We start from the raw sequence: 20,558 nt of genomic DNA, 5'->3' as shown, positions 1-20,558 counted from the left end.
CAGGGTACTAAAAGGTGCCTTGCATACTACCTTAGGAGAAAGGTAAAAACCAAGGCAATTATAAACCCTTCGATTTACAATATTGGACTTTCTGCATGAGCCACTGATGCAATAGTGCCACAAAATCTTAGAAGTAAACAAGTAATATCTGTTTGGATTTAAAGCCCAGCCTGAGAGATCAGACCCATGTCTTGACACTTCTTAGGCGGCCAAGAATCTGAGCTCAGATAGGTTTCATGTTTTGTTCAGGAAGAGTAAGAGCAAACACAGACAAGAGGGTATCTTAAATTTCTCGAGGCTTACTCTATGTACATCACTTCTTTCAAACTGTCACTAGTAATTTTGAAAGACTTACTTATAATAGGCACATGAAACTCATAAGGTTTAAATACGTGCTTACAGCAGCACAGGTTATAATACAAAAAGACATTTCTTTGACTTCTAAGCTCATTTAGCTTTCCTTGACAAGGACTTCTTCAGAATCTCAACCATAGCTCCTTCTCTCTTTTTCTTATCATTTTATTTATTAGTTTACAGTAGAAAATAGGCCTTGTAAGTCATGATTTGGACATACATGATAAACGTCCCTTTTTACTATGTAAACACAAATATATGTGTTGAGCTTTATTGTAGATGATCCAAAAATGTTGTTCTTGTTCTTGTTCTTGGTTGTTGTTGTCTTAATTTTTTCTAATTAAATTTTTTTCATAGAATATATTCTGACAGCTCTTTTCTCCCCTCAGATTTTCCCCACCTTCCTGTCCCCTCAAATCAACATTCTTTCTTTTACTTTTTAAAACAAGTACATATGAAATGGTGGTGATGATGATGATATAAAATAAAGTAAAAACAAACTACAACAGGACAAAACAAACCAACAAAGAGAAAAAAGAGCCAAAGGAAAACCACAAGAAATGCATTTGTACAGAAAGGAATGTCATAAAACACAAGTCCAGAAGCATACTAAAAGATGTGTAATACATCTTTGGAAACGCCCAGCTGTCTGCTGTCACTTGCTTTATTGATCTCTGCCATCCTTACTGGTATAAGATGAAATAGTAATTCTGATTTGCATTTCACTGATGACTAAGGATGTTGAATATTTTCTTAAATGTTTCTCACCCATTTCTGTTTTGTCTTTTTAGAATTATCTGTTTGGATGTGTATCTATGTTTTAATTAGGTTGTTCTTTTATATACAGGATTCTTAGTTCTTTATATATTTTTGATATTGGCCCTCTATCAGATGTGTAGTTAGTAAAAAAAAATCTTTTTTTTTCTTTTTTTAGTTTGTAGGTTGCCACTTTGTACAAATGATGGTGTCCTTTTCCATATAGAAGCTTTTCAGTTTCATGAGATCCCATTTACTAATTTTTCTTAGCACCTGCCTTATCAGTGTCCTGTTCAGAACGTCTTTTTCTTGTGCCTGAGTCAGTGTATCTGTCCTAATGTTGACATCGTTCATCCATTTGGAGTTGAGTGTTATGCAGGGTGACAAGAGTGGATCTAATTGGATTCTTCTATATGAATCCATCCAGTTTTACTAGCACTATTTGCTGGAAAAAAAAATTTCCCCAGTGTGTATTTTTGGATTCTTTCTCAAAAATCATTGTCTGGAGATGTGTGCATTCATATCTCGGTCTTCAGCTCAATACCATTTTCATCATGTCTATTTTTATGCCGATATGATGCTGTTCTTATTAGTATAGCTGTAGTACAATTGGACGCTGGGATTGTGATACCTCAACGCCTTTGTTTTTTCCTAAGGATTATTTTAGCTATCATAGATTTGTTTTTTTGGTTTCCATACGAAGCTGAAAATTGTCCTTTAAATATTTGTGAAGAATTGTGTAGAAATTTTGGTGGGAATTTTATTGACTCTGTGGATCATTTTCATAGGATGGGCAGTTTCACTATATTAATCCTACAGAGCCATGAGGAGGGATCTTTTTAAAACCTGTTATCTTCTTCAATGTCTTTCCTCAATGCCTTAAAGTTTTCATTTCAGCTGGCAGTATTACCTCCAAAATATTTTTGTTTTATTTTTTTTTTGTTACAGTGAAAAGTATCATTTCCTGATTTCTTTTTCTGTCTACTTGACATTTGTGTATAGAAAGGCTAGTGGTTTTTGTGTGATAATTTTATATACTGCCACTTTGCTGAAAGTGCTTACTGGCTACAGAAGTTTCCTGGTGGGTTTTAAAATGTCATTTAGGCTTACAGTCATATCATCTGAAAATAAAGACACTTTGATTTCTTCTTTCCTATTGTATTATCTGAGAAATAAGGGGGGAAGGATGGGTGGGACTGGGATGAGGCAGGATGGGGCTACAACCAGGATGCAAACTAACTGAAAAGCTGGCAAGAGAGTCCATATCAGAGAGAAACCCCACTCCCCTTAGTAGGGGACCCACATGATGACTGAGCTGCCCATCAGCTACATCTTTGTAGGAGGCCTCAGTCCAAATCCATGCAAGGTCCTTGGTTGGTGCTTCGGGATCAGCAGGCCCCTCTGGGCTCTAGTTAGTTGGCTCTGTTGATTTCCTTTGTGAAGCTCCTGTCACCTCCAAGTCCTTTTCTCTTTTCCCTCCACTTTTCCACTAGGATTCCTACACAATGCCTAATGCTTGACTGTGGGTCTCAGCATCTATTTCAAGGCACTACAGGGTGGAGCCTCTCAGAGGACGACTCTGCTTGACTCCTTTCTACAAGCATAGTGGAGTAGCATTAATAGCGTCAGGGGTTGGTTCTCTCCCAACGAGTGGGTCTTGAGTTGTAACAGGTGTTGGTTGGACTGTCCCTCAATCTCTGCTTTATCTGCCCTATCTTTATCCCTGCACATCTTGTAGGCAGGGTGAATTTAGAGCTAATGTTTTTGTGGGTGGGTTGTGGTCCCCTCCTTCTGCTAGGAGAATAGTCTAATTACAAGGTGTCCTCTTCAGTCTCTATGACCCCTGCTACTAGGAGTCTTTGCTATAGTCTCTCTCATATCCCTCAAGGAGCCTACTCTGACTTAGGTCTGCTTGTCACAGAGATGCCCTCACCCACAGTCTCTCTTTTCTCTACAGGCCTTTTATCCACCTACCCCTGCTTTCTCCAGATCTGATCTCCACCCTCTCATCTTTCTGTGTTTCCTCTCCTACCTTGTTCCCTCTCTTCATCCACTCCTCTGTCTATTCTATTTCCATTTCTGGGTGAGATTTAAACATCCTCCCTTGGATGTTCATTGTTACTTGTCTTCTTTGGATGTTTGCATTGTAATATGTTTGTCCTGTGCTATAATGGTTAAAATTCACTAATAAGTGAATAGATACTGTTTGTCTTTCTGGGTTACCTCACTCAGGTTGACATTTTCTATCTATTTGACTGCAAATCTCATGATTTCTTTGCTTTTAATAGCTGAGTAGTATTGTATTGTGTAGATGTGCTACAGTTTCATTATCCATTCTTCAGTTAAGGGACATCTAGGTTATTTCTAGATTCTAGAGATTATGAAGAAGGCTGCTATGACCGTAGTTGAGCAAATGTTCTTGTTGTATGGTGGAGCATCTTTTGGGTATATACCCAGGAGTGGTATAACTGAATCTTGAGGCAGAGCTAGTCCCAGTTTTCTGAGAAAGTTCCAGACTGATTTCCAAAGTGGTTGTACAAGTTTGAAATCCCATCAGCAACAAAGGAGTTCTCCTCTTTCATCACATCCTCAGCAATATGTGCTGTCACTTGAGTTTTTGATCTTAACCATTCTGACAGGCATAAGATGGAATCTCAGAGTCATTTTGATTTGCATTTCCCTGATGACTAAGAACATTAAAAAATGCTTTAAGTGCTTCACAGCCATTCAGGATTCCTCTGTTGACAATTCTTTGTTTAGCTCTGCTCTCCATTTTTAATTGGGTTATTTTGTTTGTTGGTGCTTAATGTATTGAGTTTTTATATATATTTTTGTATAAGCCCTTTGTCTGATTTAGATTGGTAAGGAACTTTCCCCAATCTGTAAACTGTCATTTTGTTCTATTGGCACTGTCCTTGGCCTTACAGAAGCTTTTCAGTTTCAAGAAGTCCCATTTATTAATTGTTGATCTTAGAGCCTGAGCTATTACTGCTTTGTTCAGGAACTTGCTCTCTCTGTGTCAATGAGTTCAAGGCTCTATGGGAAATAATGCTGACAGCAGAAGAAATAGTTTTCCCCAAAGAAGACCACCCCAATGGTTTATCCAATATCAAGTTATCAACCCTGAAAACAATATCCAATAACAGTACACAGACTAAGTTATATTTAGCAACATATTTGTATAAACATATTTGCATGTAATAACAATTAATGAAAAAAGAGACGATGATTTGACAATACTCCTTAAAGTAATTAATTCATTAACTAATTATCTAAAATAATTAAAATATTTAGTATTTCTGGTTTTATGTTGAGGTCTTTGATCCATTTGGACTTGAGTTTTATGCAGGGTGATAAATATGGATGCATTTGTGCTTCTCAGCATGTAGACAACTAGTTAGACCAGACCATTTTAGCTCCTTTGTCAAAAATTAAGTGTCCATGGGCGTGTGTGTGTTTATCTCTGGGTCTTCAATTTGATCAACAATTACATTGATCAACAAAATATATTTCTATGCTGGTACCATGCAGTTCTTATTACTATTGCTCTGTAGTACAGCTTGAAATCAGGGATGGAGACACTTCCATAAATTCTTTTAATGTATAGGATTCTTTTAGCTATTCCACATGAAGCTTAGAATTGTTCTTTCAAGGTCAATAAAAAAATTCTGTTGGTATTTTGATGGAGATTGCATTGAATCAGTAGATTGCTTTTGGTAAGATGGCCAACTTCACTGTTGATCCTACAATGTATGAGCTTCTGATATCTTTCATTCTTCTGATATTATTATCTTCAATTTCTCTCTTTAGAGTCTTGAAATTCTTGTTCTACAAGTTGTTGGCTTGCTTAGTTAGAGATACACCAAGACACCTTTTTATTATTTGTGGCTATTGTAAAGGGTGTAGTTTTCCCTAATTTTTTCCTCAGTCTATCATTTGTATACAAAGAGGCTACTTTTTAAGTTAATATTGCATCCAGCCACTTTGCTGAAGGTGTTTATCAGCTGTAGCAGTTCTCTGGTAGAATTATGGAGGTCACTTATGTACACTATCATATCATCTAAAAAGAACGATACTTTGACTTCTTTCTTTCCCATTTGTATCCTCCTGGTCTCCTTTAGTTGTCTTACTGCTCTAGCTAGAACTTTAAGTACTACATTGAAGAGATATGGAGAGACTGGGTAGCCTTTCCTTGTCCCTCATTTTGTGAAATTGCTTTGAGTTGTTGTCCATTTAATATGATGTTAGCTATTGGCTTGCAACGTACAGCCTTTATTATGTTTAGTTATGGGCCTTGAATCCCCAATCTCTCCAAGGCTTTAATCATGAAAGGGTGTTGTATTTTTTGTCAAAGGCTTTTTCTGCACCTATTGGAATGATCATGTAATTTTTTTTTCAGTTTGTTTATATGGTGGATTACATTGCTGTATTTTCATATGTTGAACCATTCTGGCATCCATGGGTTTAGGCCTAATTGACCATGATGGATGATATATTTGATGTGGTCTTGGATTCATATTCCCATTATTTTACTGAATATTTTTTATTAATGTCCATGAGTAAAATTGGTCTGGTTCTCTTTCTTTTTTGAGTCTTTGTGTGGTTTGAATATCAGGGTGACTGTGGCTTAATAGAATGAGTTTGATAATGTTCTTTCTGTTTCTATATTGTGGAATAGTTTGAGAAATATTGGTATTAGCTCTTCTTTGAATATCTGGTAGAATACTGAACTAAAACCATTTAACCTTGGGCTTTTTTTTTTTTTTTAGTTGGGAGATATTTGATAGCTACTTCTATTTCCTTAGGAGTTATAGGGCTGTTTAAACTATTTACATGATCTTGATTTAACTTTGGTAAGTGAAATCTATCAAGAAAATCATCCATTTCTTTTAGATTTTTCCAATTTTGTGTAATACAGGCTTGTGAAGTAAGACCTAATGATTTTTTTTTTATTTCATCAGTGTCTGTTGTTATGTCCCCCTTTTCGTTTCTGATTTTGTTAATTTGGATATTTTCCCTTGCCTTTTAGTTAGTTTGGCTAAGGGTCTGTTTATCTTGTGGATTTTTCTCATAGGACCAGCTCTTGGTTTCATTGGTTCTTTGTTTCTTATTTATTGATTTTCAGCCCTGAGTTTAATAACTGCCTGTCATCTACTTCTTTTTGATGTGTTTCTTTTTTGTTCTAGAGCTTTCAAGTGTGCTATTAAGTTCCTAGTATAGGATCTCTCCAATTTCTTTATGAAGGCCCTTAATGCTACGAACTTTCTCTTAGCATTGCTTTCATTGTGTTCCATACGTTTTTGTGTTCTGTGCCTTCCTTTCATTAAATTCTAGAAAGTCTTTAGTTTCTTTCTTTGTTTTGTCCCTGACCCACTGGTCACTAAGTAGGGAGTTGTTCAGTTTCAATGAGTTGATAAGCTTTTTGTTGTTTTTGTTGTTGTTTTCATCTTTAATCCATGGTGGTCTGATAAGATACAAAAGATTATTTCAATCTTTTTGCATGTATTGAGGTTTGCATGGTGACTGAGCATATGGTCAGTTTTGGAGAAAGTTCCATGAGGTGCTGAGAAGAATGTATATTCTTTTGTTTTGGAGTGAAATGTTTTGTAGATATCTGTTAGATGCATTTGACTCATGACATCTATTAGTTTCATTATTTCTCTATTTAGTTTTGTCTTGACGATCTGTCCATTGGAAAGAATGGAGTGTTGAAGTCTCCCACTATTAATATGTAGGATTCAATGTGTGATTTACACTTTAATAATGTTTCTTTTATGAATGTGGGTGCCCTTACTTTGGGGCATAGATATTCAGAATTGAGACATCATCTTGGTGCTTTTCCTTTGATGAGTATGAAATGCCCTTCTCCATTTCCTTCTATTAGTTGTGGTCGGAAATCTATTTTATTAGATATTAGAATGGCTACCCCAGCTTGCTCCTTGGGCTCATTTGCTTGGAATACCTTTTTCCATTCTTTTACTTTTTAAATCTATCTTTATTGCTCAGTGTGTTTCTTGTATGCAGCAGAATGATGGGCTCTGTGTTCACATCCATTCTGTCAGCTTGTGTCTTTTTTTTTTTTTCCATGTCCCCTAGAGGGGGAGACCTGGTGGCACTCAGAGGAAGGACAGCAGGTTACCAAGAAGAGACTTGATACCCTATGAGCTTGTGTCTTTTTTACTGTGGTAGGATAGCTGGTTTTGAGTGGTGACATATGGCCCTGGGTTTTGTTGCTTGTGTGCTTCTGCTGATCTCTGCCCATCTCTGGTGAAGTCCAGGCAGTTCTGAAGGTGGGGAGAGGGCTCTAAGTTTACTGTTGCTTGGGCCCACACGGGCTCCTTGGGTTGGCAAATGTGGATCAGAGCCAGAATACTGCTCATTTTTGCTGGCCTTTTCCCAAATGAGACAGGCAGGTCCAGAATCAGCAAGGGGAGGGCTCTACGCTGAATGTTGGTTAGCCCCCCATCCCTCCCCCAACCGGCCTCCGCAGAGTGGTGGACAATGGGGGTTGGGTCCCCCTTATAGCTCACCTTTCTATTGGCTACGTCTCTAGTGGGATCAGTAGATCAGGGAGATGGAGAGTGGGCTTTGGCATAACAAATCACCTGGGCACTGAAAAGGCCCTGGCTTTAGTGAATCGGATTTAGCCGTGCAGTCTTTGGTGGCCAAGCGGGTGCTATGTGCGCTCCCTTCACTCTGACTCTGCTGGGCTCCACCATCTTCGACCCACGCTCTGTATGCTCACATTGCCCAGCTGGTCTAGGCGTGGGGACCAGTAGAACAGTGGATTGGTGTTGGGATGCTAACCCCGGGTATCTAGGCGCTGCCCTCATGGAAACTAGAGAGATCTGAGGTCTGATTGCTAGAGAAGGCCACCCCTGGAACTGGGGACCTACTCTTGTAAAGGTTGAACACCCCGAGCACCATGAGTCTAGGACTGTGCACGAGACCAGGACTCTGTGTGACTCCTGGACCCAGTATTCAGGCACTGCCCTCAGGGAGGTGGGAGGAATCCGAGACTTGGCTGATGGAGCTGGGGATCCTTGCTCTGTGCGGGCTGGTGGCACCACGTGCTAGGGTATCTTGTGGGACTCCTAGACCCGGAAAACAGCTGTTCATCCCCCAGTTCCCAGGATGTCCCCTCATATTTAGGAAACACTGATGTTTCTGCCACTCAAATACAGTACACTTTTGCTGCGGCCATCTTAGAAGTTCTCCTTTAATTTCTTACCTTGTTAATATCTCTGCATGGTTTAACATATGTATTTGCTAATCCTCAACTTGTTTTTCTTTATTTAGGGTCTTTCCTAAGCAGAATATGAGCCTCCAGAGAATAAGAACTTTGTTTATTTCATTTACTGTAGCATCCCTGGTTGTAACAGAGATTAGAATTCAGACATCAAGAAACAAGTGTCTAGGATACTTTCATAATGAACTACTAAATCAAATGGAGTCCTTGCATTAACCCAGGGCCTCAGTGTTGGGATGACCATCGTAAACTCTCTTGCATTATCATTCTCCTTCCTTAAGGAAAAAATATCATTCACCCTTTGCAATTGACCTTCAGGAATATTTTTAACTCCATGTCCTCCACTATTTGGGGGGGGGGGGGGAACTGGAGCCATATTTCCCAGTTTGCCCACTTTATGTGTACAGGAGTGTAGTTGTGATAGACAACTGGCAATGTCTCAGTGGGTCTCACTTTCAGCATTATTGGCTCTAACCCATCATTTCTAATGTGCGATTTGTAAGGTTTATCCAGAAGCCATGAGTCCCAACCCTGGCTCCATTCAGCTGTGACACTGAACCTCAATGCTAATGCAGGTTTTACTGAAATGTACACTGAATGCAGAACTTCATTTGCATTATCAGACTCATATCTTACATAGCTTCTTCATTTGGCTTTTGTATCTGGAGGGGTTTTAATAAGATGAAATGGAGACTTACTAGGTGGAAATGAGCGCCTCCAACTATGTATACGCATATTCAATTAAACTGGATTCATTGCCAGCCTGGGACAAGTTAAAAGGAAACTAAATAGATAATGATTACACATTATTAAGGAAAGAGGCTGTTCTGGAGACCAAATTCTTTTAACACATCATTAAGCTGAGTTCATTTCATATGCACAGTTTAGCACCGGCCTATAAGGAGAGTGTGTTTTGAGAAAATTGGCAGAATGTTTATGAGCTCTATAAAGCTTTTAATAAAATGCAATGTCTTAGAGAAGAAGCAACTTCTAAGCTTCACGTGAATGTGCTAATTAAAGAAGGAGGAGCTCCGACTGATTCTGCATTCTATTTGTTCTTACTTCTATGTTTTAATATAATAACTGTATTAATTCTCCAAGATATTCATATATATATAAACAATGTATAATATATGTTGATCCTATTCATTCCCCACTATGCCTCCTAACTCTATTCAGGCCCAAATTACTCCCAATTTTATAACTTACATTTCTTTTTATTTTATTTTTATTATACAATTTGTGCTGTCCATACTCATAGACCATGAGCCCAGTCCATCTATACACACTAAAAATTGTCTCTCCTCCCCTGAGAAGCTATCAACACTCAATACCTTCTCAGCTAGGAATATGGGGTCAAGAGATCCTCCCTATCCATGGTAAAAAAAATGTTAACTGGCTTGATGCTGTGAATGTCTGATGTAGGCAACCAAAGTTGTGTTGAGTTCATCAGTTTAGTGATCCTGGCATGTTTCTCTCTAGTCCTGTTCCACCTCTGACACAGTCATGCTCTGTAGAAGTGTATTCATTATTCCTGAGTCTTGAGGAGCAAGGATGTGATATAGATGTCTCAGTTGTGTCTGAACGCCTATTCTCTGCCCTCTAAGCGGTTGAGTTACTGTGTTAACCAGCATCCACTGCAGACAGAATATTTTCTAATGAGACCTGCTAGCTATACTAATCTATGGGAAAAGGGATATGAAGCACAAGGCAGTTTGATATTGTGTCCATTTGGCAAAATAGTAGCAATATGTGTTCCCCTGGGGTCTCTCTGTGTATTTTGAAAGGACTAAAACCTTAGTTTATTGGACAGATTTACCATACCAGGCATGTGTTTTCTCCTGTAGAGCAAAATTTAAATCCAGTCAGAAGTCTTTTGGATATCCCCATAGCATCCGTGCTACCATTACACCCGGGGCCATGCCTTGTCCTACCATCATCACTGTAGCTCACAGGGTTCCTCGCTGAGCCTTTCCTCATCCAGCAGTCTGCACAGCATCTCCTGGCATCATGAACAGTAGCCAGTGGTGAGGAATACTGAAGTCAACACTAACTTGATATCTCCGTGTCCTCTGACTACAGTGTGTGTTGTCCTAGGCAATCGTGCTTGACCACCAAGCTATGGTGGGCAGCCAAGAACAGTGACAATACTCCGGGTTGTTTGGCTGGTCTTTAAGACACCCATGACCAACAGCTCAAAGGGAGATGTCCCACCTCTGCATACCTGGAACTATTTTTTGTTTGTTTGTTTTATTTTGATTTGGTAACCTACAGCTTCTAGGAAAAGAATTATTCAACTTGTAGGATAAGTCCAATTAATATCATTTGTGTGTGTGTGTGCATAAATTTATATTCATGAATCTATGAAGCTTATAAAAGAATTAATTTCCATATAGCTTTTCCAAGCATCCTTTCTGGGGTTGTGCTTCTCCTACCCTCATGTCTACTGGACCCTCCTATCTACTTCCCCACTTAAACCTTCATTCCAATGATTCCCATTTTCCCTTTGTCCTGTTCTGCATTCACCTCATCTAGGCTACATTGTATGTTATTTTAATCACTTAAAGAAATGCTCTAGATTCCTTATTAAAAGGGGGTCAGAATGACACAAATTACAGGGGGGAAACCCCAGATTTCATCAAATTGGTGGCTTTATCTAAATTGTTTGTCTGAGTCTTAGTGTCCCCAAACTGGTCCTGAGACTTTTTGACAAATTGACTGTGGCAATTGTAATAAAAACTAATTTCCATACGTTGAGCTCCTTTTTTTCAGGCAGGTACTGTATAGATAATTACTAATTACTAATAATTTACTCTTTGGAGGGTAGGATTTGATATACTTATGCCATAGAAGCTGAAATGACTAAGTGATTCACTCAGCATCATACAAGTAGTGATGTGCTGTGACTTATACTCAAGTATAACTGACATAAACTCCCATATTCTCTCAACAACTTTTATCCCATCTATGGAGTTATACTTTAGGAAAAAGTGGTGTTTCAAAAGTATGTAAGTAGTTATATAATTTTACATTGCAAAAGTAAAAAACAGCCAATGACATTCACCACATAAGCTCATTGAGATATTTTTAATAAAATCTCCTTGGCAGATGCATATCTTAAAAATATTCAGAATTATTAATATGATTTATTATGAACTATAATTTTTCATTGCCTTTCTATTCTTCTTAATTTTGATAATTGCACTTTGGTACAACTTTATAGATTTATCTCTCTTTCCTTTGATGCATTTGGCCCAAGCCAGGTTTATATTTTAGCTCCATGAGTTTCCACAGGTCAAACTTTGGTTCTTAAGGTCCAAATTCATTTCTTTGAAAGAACTGATTCCAGAAAAAGGGTATTAAATTTGGTAATTTTGGATGAAACTATACTGAGTGAGATATTCTTTAATAGTGCTGAACTGGTAATGTACATATATTATCACTGCTCCACAAAAATCACACAACCCCATCAACTTATCCTTGAAGAAACCAAACTATTCAGGTGGAGAAAATTGTATTGTTTAAAAAGAAAAAAGAAATTGTGACCCATAGATTCCTTTTCCATCAGTTCCAACCACTTCATTGTGTACCTAAATTTCCACATCCTCCTTAAGGATATAGCACAGCAAATACCCTGATTTCTCCATCTGTATCTTTTCTTCAAGCAGCCAGATCTAGTCCAGGTTCTACAACCAGTGTCCTTGTTTAGTCTGGTCCTACTGCCTGCACTACAGCCAACTGCTAGATTCTACTCTAGAGTCCACACGGAGTCACCCTACGGGCAGACAATCTCAGGTCTCTTCTGTGCAATTTCCAAATACCCCAATCAGTACTTAGATTTTGTAGGTCTCCGCTGAATCCCTTTCACACCCTTTCTACAACCTGCCAGACACAGCCTATGTCCCACAAGAGTGGAGCAGCGTAGTCTGCCGTCTACTGGCTACACCTGAAAGGAGACATAGTCTTTGACCAGAACTCTCCTTAACAATCTTCCAATCCACAGACCCCTCCAACATTTTCACCCAACCAAATCTACTCATACAGTCTGAGACTGAAATAGAAAAGACATTCTTTGTACAACAATTCCAATCCCCTCTATCCACTCGACCTCATACCACACAGGCCATTTCCACCTTCAATACCCAACCTGCCCACATCTTCCCTTCTTCCCCGACTGACTCTGCCAATAGCAGACTCAGAACTAACAAAAGAAGTTCACATGCCCAGATATTGTTGCAAATATCTCAACAATATGAAAGATCAGGCCAGTCCTGTCTCTCCAAAACCTACCAGTGGTCTAGAAATGTTTGCCAATGAGATTTATGTGGATGACCTCCAGGACACAGAATTTAAAACAAGCATCATAAACTTGTTTCAAAGAGTCCTAGGATATTAAATAAGCCACAAAGACAGCTCAACAAAATTAATAAAAATGAACTTAAGGAGAAGACATGCCTGAGTGATGTCCAAGAAAACAAAAACAGAAAGCTAATGGAAATTATGAAGAAATACAAGATTTTGAAACAGAATTCAATAAGGATATAGAAACACTGAAGAGGGATCAAGATGAAATGAAAATGGAATTGAAAATCCAAAAATACAACCAGAAAACTCAAAGGAAAGCCTTATAAGTAGAATGAATCAATAAAGATGATTAACAGGACTCAGAGATAGAGTATGTAGGCCAAATAAGAAAAGAATATGAATACTTAACACACACACACACACACACACACACACACACACACACACTACCAACAACAACAACAACAAATAGACAAAACCACATAGTTAAAATACTAAGTTTATATAAAAATAAAGCTTATTGAAAGCTGCAAGAGAGAAAAAGTTCAAGTCACATGGGAAACCAATCAAAATAGCAGCTGATTTCTCAATGGAAATGTTGAAAAGGAGGAAAGTCTGGAGTAACCCATTCTAGTCCTAGAATAATATAACATCCAAACTATCTGCCATTATGAAAGAAACAAATATTCCATGACATAAAGTTTTAAAAAATTATATCCACTAAATACAATCTAATATAGATAGATAGATAGATAGATAGATAGATAGATAGATAGATATGATATAGATATAGATAATGTAATTTTTCAGGCTAAATGTAGGAAAAAACATAGAGATATAATGGAAAAGGCATACAAATCCATAATTATTGAAGCACAAAATACCCCTGAGAACACAACAATAAAATCAAACATCAGCAACAGGATGTCCACAACTAACACATATTTGAATAATAATGTTAAATAATCATGACCTCAATTGTCCAAACAAAAAGCATTGAGTGACTGAGTGGATCAAGGAAGAAAATCTATCTCTTTCTCTTAGATTTAGAGACAGATGCCACTTTATGATGAGAGGATGAATAAAAGGATTCTAATTAAATGGGACCAGAAAATGAGCAGACATCGCTATCCTAATATATGACAATATAAACTTCAAACTAAGACAAATTAGAAGAGATTTTTAAAAAATTATTCTAATAAAGAAAACAGTTAACCAAGAAAACATCACTGTCCTAAACACATATGTACAAACTGTGAGGTATCCATTTTTAAAAATCTACTACTGGATTTAAAGACAAAGATTAATATCAACCCACTAGTAGTATGTAATTTCAAGAACCCACTTTCTCCAAAAGATGGATCATCTGAGATAACATTAGCAAAGACACATCAGAATTAACATCATGCAGCAAGTGGACTTAACAGATATCTACAGAATATTACACCTAAACACAAAAAATCACACATTCTACTCAGCAGTACATGGGAAGCTTCACTAAAGTAGAACACATCCTGACAGATAAACCAAATCTTTACAAATTCGAAAACATTGAAATCACTTCATACTATCTAATCAGGCAAATATACAGTACAAAACAAAATAAACTTAAAATTGAAACTCATGGAAACTGAACAACTCATTGTTGAACAATAAATAATCCAAATAAGAAATATAGAAAGGAATTTTTAAAAATTCCTGAAACTAGATGAAAATGGAAATATAATATAAGAAAACCACTGGGAAAAAAATGAAAGCATTCCTGTAAGGAAAAGTTATGGCCCTTAAGGCCTACACTAAAAAACCAGAAAGAGTTCAAACAAATGCCTTACTGATATAGCTCAAAGTTTTGGATGAACAAGAACAAACCAAGTACCAACCCAATCAACAGCAAAAAACAATAAAAATCAGAGCAATAATTACTCAAAGAGAAAAGAAAAAAATCAATACAAAAAAATCAACTGAGCTGATAAGCAGGATAGACAGACATTTGACCAAACTAACCATAAGGAAGAGAGCACAAATGGACAGAGTCATAAGTGAACAAGAAAACATTACAACAGATATTTGAATTTCAAGATATTATAAGGGAATGTTTTAAAATCCCATTCAACTGGATATCATAATAAAAATGGATGAATTCCTAGATTTGGACAAGCCACCAAAATTAAGCCCAAGAAAAGAAAGTATCTTTAATAAATGGTGCTGGGAACACTGGAGAAGAATGAAAGGAGAATGGTATCTGTTGTCTTGCACAACAATTCAAGGACTTAAATTTGAAACTTGATGGACTGGAACTTCTGGAAGAAAAACTAAGAAGCATCCTACATGATGCAGGTGTAAGGAAGACCTCACGACTAAGACTCCATGTGCCCAACAATATCCATGACTGTGATAATAAAATGTGGTATTTATACATTATGGAATAATACTCAGCTATAAAAAAAATGAAATCCTGAGCTTTGCAGATAAATGTGTGGAACTGAAAAAATATTACCCTGAGTGAGGTAACTCACAGTAGAAAAGACTGTATGCTCCCTTTCATCGGAGGCTCCTAGATCTGAACCAAGCCTTGAGTAACTACAGAAATAACAAAAAGTAGAATGGGACCCTCGGCAGGATGGGGATTTTTAGGAAGCAATAGAGACAGGAGTAGCAGGATACACATAATCTGATCAGGGAAATGAAGGAGGAATGGATTTTTAGGGCAGTGGCAGGGAGATAAATACAAAAGTAGGAAGGAGGGTAACATGGAACAGCAGGTACCAGTGGTTGCATAGAGGAAATGGAGTAAATGGGGTGTTCTTTACAGAAGGGAAAAATGGGTAAATAAAGATAGAAGAAGGTAAAAATAAGAAGAAAAATGCCTAAAACCATTGTAAGAGATGCAACTCTTAATTATTTAACTAAAATACTTCTATAATAAAAGTATGCTTGTATAGACATATACATATAAAACTTTAATAAACTTTTATTATCTGGGATGACAAAGCCCCTGTTAAGCAAATTATTAATCCCCCTCCAACAGCCAAAGACCACCTAACACAAAAACCAATAACAAGCAGGAGAAATCCTCTTTTGAATCATTCATTGGTCAGGGATATCTAAGAGACTCCCAGAATATACAGCCTATAGCTAGTTGTCCTTGGCTTCCCCTCAGATGTGGGTGGCAAATCCATATTGCTACAGATGCCATTCACTTCAGAAACAGGGCCCGAGGCCTCTGAGATAGAGCTGACCTGGATTGCTTCTCCCTGGGGACTAGCTGGGCTAGTACAAGAAGACACCATGGGAACTTGTACAGGAGGGAAGTAACCAACAGTCCTACCCAACTCTCGATGCCTATGAGTCACCTCAATAATCATCATGGCTCAATGACCCTAAGTGTGCTGTAGAAGTAAGCACACCTTGGCGGTAACTAATGGCTCTCTAACTGGACTTAAGACCCCCTCAACAAGAAAAGGAAAGCATGCCTGGTACTGGAAACCCAGCTATCTACTCAGTGCTAGGGAAGCCATGGATGCTGAAGGGAAACCTATAACAACTACTTTACTAAGCCAGTGTAATCTCTAACAACAACATAAACATTGTCTTTATACCTACAGATAAGGAAACTGTTTTTTGTAATGGGAGTGACCACTACAGACACCTACAACCAATCAAAATGCAGAGTGGGGGAGCCCAGTTCCAATGGGTATATTTGAGGACCTGAGGCTCAGGGAACATTTTGGAAGAGCCAGAACCTTCGGAAGTTTGCTGTGAAGTTGTGTCTCCCAGCAATGTCAGAAGGTACATATATACAGTCTCACCAACATGACTGCCCAAACATGCTCTGATCAAGGATGACATCAATAGACATGCTCATAAGACCTCAATCCTAGACACACACATACACACACACACTCACACAGACACCCCACAAATAATTAAGGAATGCTGAGAGCATAAGTGTTCCTCCCTAGGGAAAAAGCATATCAACTGGATATCCAATGTCAAATGGTCATCCTTGAAAACATACATACAAACAACATTATATTTAGAAATGCATATGTATATACATATTTGCATATAATAATCCTTGTAAAAAGTGCAGGTGGGATATATGTGAGATTGTAGAGGGTCCCAAGGGAGGTGGAAATTGCCGGAGCCTACCAGCAAAGTTGAACAATATGCATATTTGGGGAGTGAGGATGAGGAAACATGAGTGACAAAGGAAAAATACAAGGAAAAGACAAAAGTAAAAAAGAGATAATGAAAATTATCAGGAGGGCTAACAGTGAATGCTGCTGTAGCCCCAAGTTTATTCTTCTTAGTCCTTTTTATACAGTATACATTCGTATGAAGCAGAAAATTCTTGGAACAAAAACAACTGCTGACGTTTACTTTAGTTTATCTATATGACTAAAGGTCTTTTAACTCAAGATCAAAGAATATACATCAAGCTCCACACCCTGACCTGGAATTAAAATAAATCTCCTTTTCAAGGAAGTTACCCAACGTAAGTATCTTGCCAGCTCCTCAAGGCTGTGTGAGAATCTACAAGCCAAGGTCATAAATCCTCCAGCCTCCTCCTGCTAAGCGTTCCAGAAAATGGCTCCTGACAAGAAATTTCATTATTTTACAATGTCAACATCTTTGCCAAATTTCTTGATCACATATTATTTGTATTGCTAAGATAAGGTTATTTATACCATTCTATAGTCTATACTATTAAATAGTGTTAATGATTTACTAGCACTTCCTCATGATATAAGTTATTTAATTTGTAGCTTGGACGTAATTCAAATAAATGGATTATCATTTTCTGAGCATTTTTTCCTAATGTGTAACTATAACATCAAAAAAATAACTGAATACACACACACACACACACACACACACACACACACACACACGCATCATTAACTAATGATACCTTAGGTCTAGACTAATGGTCTTGTAATTTCATGCTGTCCTGTAACTCCTACCCATGCCACTCAAATGCCAAGACCATATGTTCAAAGGGGCCAGCCCTTCTGAGGTTGGGGGTCCCCTAAGAAGAGTTAAGGAGTCAGTGAGGGAGAAATGAGTCAGATGTGGTGGGCAGAGGGATCTTGCAGCCCGGACTGACTAGTAGTCAGATTGCTTCTTTGTTTGTACAGGTTTCACAGAACAACGACAAACTAATGATTATCCAAGAAATATCATTTTGTCTCTGGACATGTGTTTGATTTTTTCATTGTGTGTCCTGGCTTACATGTTCAGTTTCAATTAAGAGTACAAATAGAACAGATTTTATGTTTATTATCAGCCTTATAACTCCAAAGCAAAGAATATAAACAATGTCTCCCCCAATGCAAATAAATTTATTATATAACAGCCTGTTCTTCAGCTGACAATATTGGCAGTTTTAAAGCACTCCATACAAATAGAAAATATCTGGACTTGTGTTTTTATGAATAGTAAATACTAATACCTAACCTCCTTCATTTATATCCTTTCATTATCTACCATATTAAGTAAGAAAAGGTTATTTTAGTCAATCTATCTTATTTACTGAGTTCTATTCCTCCAGGGGTATACCCTTTATTATCCCCTACCTTTAAACTACATTTTCAGAGAGCTCTAAACATAATATAAAAAGAGGCCTTGAATCCATTAACAACAGCCCCTGGCAAGTAAGACTTTGTCAACTATTTCCAAGTTTACCTGTTCCAATTATACTGTTTGAGTTTGCTTAGGGGCAGATACCCCAAGATTTTTGGAGTCATGGTCTCATCTGGAAATTCCTAGCTTTGTGCTTATCTCTGTGTACCAAGATCTCCAGGGTATATGGAAGACTTCCAAATAGGGCCCAATAAGCTTATTTCCCTAAAAGCAGAAAGGATAGTAAGTTTAAGACTTTGCTAAAAAGACTCAGACCCAATTTTCTCACAAAAAGACGTAAAATGAATCATAATGCGAGAAGTCCCCAAGAATGCAACACACAGAGACCAAAACCTAAAAGTGAGAGACTGAAAGACATCGATTCAGAACTCAGCTCAGCTCTGCTGCAACTGTGTCCCACACCGCTGTTCTGGCTCCATGGCTTTTGCTGTTTCCAGTTGAAATGGTTGTGCTGAGTTTCCAATCTGTTCTAAGTCATACTTTAATGCCTGCTAAAACTATGACAACCTACTCTACATCAATATTTTCCAAATTCTTGTAACAGTAGAAACATTTTTTCTTCAAATATTACATATGAATTTGATCATAGAATGAGCTAAATGTGAATTATTACTAGAAATGGAAGTTATTTATTAGTTTCCAAAGACCTTTGGTAAACTTGAGAACACTTTGGAAAGAACCCCCAAAACACCATGAAATATTATTTGGATAGAGAACTTTAAGATGCTGTACGAATGGGCATCCCCCAGTACTCACCATATTTTCATGTTTCCTGCTGTCTGCTTTAAACTGAAGATCTGTTCTATGGTGAAATATCCATTAATTCTATACTTAAAATTCCTACTAGATATTTGTATAACCTAAAATGGAAAGTGAGATTGGTGAATGTAAAGGAACAGGCATCTCTCTCGAAAATTTCTTCGTCCTTTATCAGCCCCTCCAAATCCAGAAAATTTACTGGAACAGGGATCTCTCTTGAAATTTTCTTGGTCCTGTATCAGCTCCTCCAAATCCAGAAAATGATATTTGAAGTTATGAGGTGGCGTCTCTAAAATGTAGCTCAAAACGAAACCCATGGTGTTTGGAAAATTGTGTAAGTAGGATATTCACAGACCTTTAAGTAGAATTTCCCTATACCTTGCAAATTTGGCGGAGCTTCTTTTGGGGAGAAGGAGTTTAGTGATAAGATTTAACCAAAGACCTTGTGCATGATAGACATGTGGTCTGCCACTAAGCTATAAATTATATCCCGTACTCATTTCTCTATTCTTTTTACTTTTAATTTTATTTTGTTTTACATATTTATTTACTCATTTATTTATTTTGAGACAGGATCTCATGAAATTGCTATGGCCAGACTAGAACTAACTGTGGAGGCCAGGCCTTGACCTTGTAACTCTCCTGCCTCGGTCTCTTGAATAACTGGGATTATAGGCCTGTGACAGCAGACTTAACTATGGAAACTTGCCTTTTTTTTTTTTCTAATGTGTGCTCACTTGTCTTCCCTGGCGAACTTGATCTGAACCAGAGCTTCAGAACATCTTTTCTCCCAAGTGTACAGTGACCTCAGATACTTGATGTTCTACTTTTCTAGAAAGAACTTTGATAACAATAGGCATATGAAAAGTTCCAGTCTATGAATGTAACTCTGATTGCATTCCCTTCAACATCCAAGTCTGGTCAGCTCTGCTTAGCCTGTATTATTTATATGCAAGGTAAGTCTTCCCAGAATACTTCTAGCTTAAATATTTCCTTAATCCTACTTAAAATGGAGAACATATCTATGCATTTTCTTAAAAATCTCTTTTGAAATAAGGTCATGTTATGTAGCCCAGGACTCTCTTCTTGGAGGATCCTCATAAATTCACCTGAACTTGTTTTTGTCCCTAAAATGTAGAAATGGCACTTCTCCATGCCTTCATGCATAAATTTAACATTTACAAAAAGTCAGGTGTTTATAATGAAAATATAACTAGCTGCAATTCCAAAAGTTAATATAAAATATCAAAATAATAGGATATTTTGCCTAGGTCTTGTCTATAGTTTAGATTATACTGGTGGATGGGTGCCAACATTTAACTTTTTTAATGTCTATTTGTGACTTCATTTTATATAAGGCTCATGGAAATTAAGGAAACCAATAATGTAATTCCGGCCACAGGAGGTATCTGCCAAGAGACAAAATATATTGTCCTATGAATTGGACTAGAAGATAGCATTTGCTGAAGACAATGTATCCTCAAGAATG

Source organism: Acomys minous, assembly GCF_964271855.1.
Source record: "Acomys minous genome assembly, chromosome: 10".
NCBI classification, from domain to species: Eukaryota; Metazoa; Chordata; class Mammalia; order Rodentia; family Muridae; genus Acomys; species Acomys minous.
This window is presented reverse-complemented; position numbering follows the sequence as displayed.